Source organism: Pteropus vampyrus, unplaced genomic scaffold (genome assembly GCF_000151845.1).
Source record: "Pteropus vampyrus isolate Shadow unplaced genomic scaffold, Pvam_2.0 Scaffold131, whole genome shotgun sequence".
In the NCBI taxonomy this organism is placed as follows: Eukaryota; Metazoa; Chordata; class Mammalia; order Chiroptera; family Pteropodidae; genus Pteropus; species Pteropus vampyrus.
The window spans coordinates 2,779,158-2,781,691 of record NW_011888912.1 but is presented as its reverse complement, the minus strand read 5'-3'; the positions used below and the strand labels follow the sequence as shown (position 1 = coordinate 2,781,691).

The window sequence follows — 2,534 nt, the reverse complement described above, 5'->3', positions numbered from 1 at the left end:
AGCTTTGTCTAATCCCACAGCAACATAACGAAACGGGAGGGGGGTGTCAGCAGAGTGCCCATGTAGTGGTGTGCACTTTCGACATTCCCATCGCCCCAAATTGCCTTCAGAAGACCCAGCACCCAGCACAGCATCTGCCACACAGTGGGTACCCAGCAAACGCCTACGGCATGCCGAACAAAGTACCAGGGACCGGTTCCTGCACCTCTGTGAAGACTGAGGGGAGTCCCCGAGCCCTGGCTTCTGCAAGAGGGAGTCTTCACGGGAGCAGAGACCCCTTAACACCTACTCGTGGTGTAAATGGCAGAGCCGCAGCCCCAACTTCCTGCCCCTCTCATGGACACCGCCAGCATGCCTGTCTCCAAAGGTGACATCAGCACCTAGTGGCACTTGTTCTCCGCCCCTCCTCCTTCTCCAAGAAAAGCACCCACACTGCGTTTCCGAGTGCGATCCAACCTCTCTCTTCCCAGCCGCCACCAAGGGCTGCCGGACGCACACTGGGAGACACCTGCGTGCTGCAAACCAGCGCCCACTCTCACCCTACCAGCTCAGGAACCGCTATTCCTGCCCTCTTTTCCACTTGCACCCACCCTTGCCCCCCACCTCAACGGCCGCAGGCTGGTACTGCGCAGACAGGCATCTCCGGCACAGCCCGCATCTGACAGCTGGAGGATGGAGAGCTAGAGACATTAAGAAGGGGTGTTGTGAGCGACGCAGAATGAAAATCCACCCCCTCGAGGGAAGCACCAAGGCCTCAGCACCTCTTGTGCCCCTCGGAGCGGAAGTGGCCCAGGAGCTAGAAGGCGCTTCTTCTCGGAATCTCCTGGGGGTGGAGGACGCAGACCGTCCAGTTTCCGCCAGAATCCTGCCGGCTCAGCCACCCTCCTCCGAGGCAGACGGATGAGTGCAAACTCCATGCCACCCCCGCAAATCCGGCACCGCCTCCGTGCTCACCCCAAGGGCACAGGGCTGCTAAGGCCGGTGAGGGGCGGCAGAAGGGCAGCATCTACGACTGCAGCGTGAAGAGGGTCTGCTGCCCGAGGCGCACCAGAAGGAGGCTCCCCGAACTACGCTAAAGCTGGAGGTGGGAAGTCCTCCTCCCCCAGCCCAGGCTCTGGACGCTCACCTGACAACGGTCCTCGAACAGGGCAGCTCGACTCGGAGGCCGCAGCAGCCAGGAGCCGCGGCGACCGCGGAGGCCCTAGGCGTCGGGAGCCGGACTCCGAGCAGCTGCAGCCTCCGCGGCATGAGCCCCGCCTCCTCCCCAGGCCACGCCCCCGCCCGGGGCACGGCCCACCCCTCACGTGACCAGAGGCCACTGCAGCCTCCCAGCGCCGAGCCCCGCCCCCAAGCCCCGCCCCCTCAGCAAAGGGCCCTGGCTCCACCCCCGAGGCCGAGCCCCGCCGTGGCACGTGACCTGAGAGGCTGCGCGCAGTCTCCTGCCGGCCCGCAGCCTCCCTCCAGGGGGCGCAGCGCACACCCACCTCTCTTTGAACCAACCCGGTCCCCAAATTGGCCTCGGTCCCGTCCTTGTTGCCAGTGGTTTGTCACCTCTCGCATCAGCTCCCTCGCGCCCCTTTATTAGTTCTCCTTTGGTCATACCCGTTTTTAAGTGGAGAAACTTGAAATCCAGATACGTTACCATAGTGTGCACTTAAGTCACTTGCCTGAATTCAGGCACCTGGCTGTGCTAACACTGTCACTACAAAACGAAACGTCTATTATACACACATACTATGAAGACAGTGTCAATGCCAAAATTCCCGACAAGCTTTCCTTACATCTCCCCATTCTCCTGAACTGCTCCTTCCCATCTGGTGTGAGAAGTGCTGTCACTGCGCCCACTCGATCCTTCCCGAGGCCCAGGGAGCACTACAAGAGGCGTGAGGATTTTTTGTGCACATGCAATGTGTACATATTTATAGACACATTCTACTCCAGCAAAGAATGCTGCAGTTGACATCACTGGCACGTATAACCTTTCATTTTTTTTCCCTTTATTCCAATATGTTCACTATTTGGCTTAGTCTCCTTATATCTTTGGTAGGAAGCAGGAAAATCGGAGGAATTCTGATTTGGGGGGTGAGAAATGAAGCTAAATTTATGTTGTTTTGTCTGACCCTCAGAGCAAAATCAAGGTATGTATTTAGGGAAGTGAAAATTACAAAACAGATTTTACAGAAGTAGTCCAGAAAGATCCAACTCTTCTCCAGGTGGTGTGAGGGTCTCATCAGGAAAAAATCCCCGAGACACTTCCCTCCTTTCACTAACAGAACAGGACACAGCCTAGCAAAGGCAACTCGGCCAACGCAGAGGGGAGGCCGAGGCCGGGACTGCTGCTGCGAACACCCTGCGCCCGGTGTCCGTCCGTCACCACCGCTAGAACGGCTGAGGCCGTGTCGAACATGTCTATCATCGCACCGCGGAGTTTGAGGAAAAAGCTCGGAGGTTGAGTCAGAACACAATTATCAAGCCAAATCGACTGCACCCCCCTTTTACAGGTAACCCCTAAATGGGAGACAGGCAATCACCAG

General features: G+C 57.8%; 1 protein-coding gene across 1 annotated transcript in view; it reads right to left on the bottom strand.

The window, feature by feature from the left end:
* Positions 1 to 1,264, bottom strand: part of PPFIA4 (PTPRF interacting protein alpha 4) — a 36,670-nt gene extending 35,406 nt beyond the window's left edge. The window contains exon 1 of the mRNA XM_023534781.1: positions 1,127 to 1,264. The gene's annotated coding sequence lies outside the window, so the exon portion shown is untranslated. The remainder of the gene's footprint in view (positions 1 to 1,126) is intronic.
* Between the last annotated feature and the right edge of the window lie 1,270 nt (positions 1,265 to 2,534).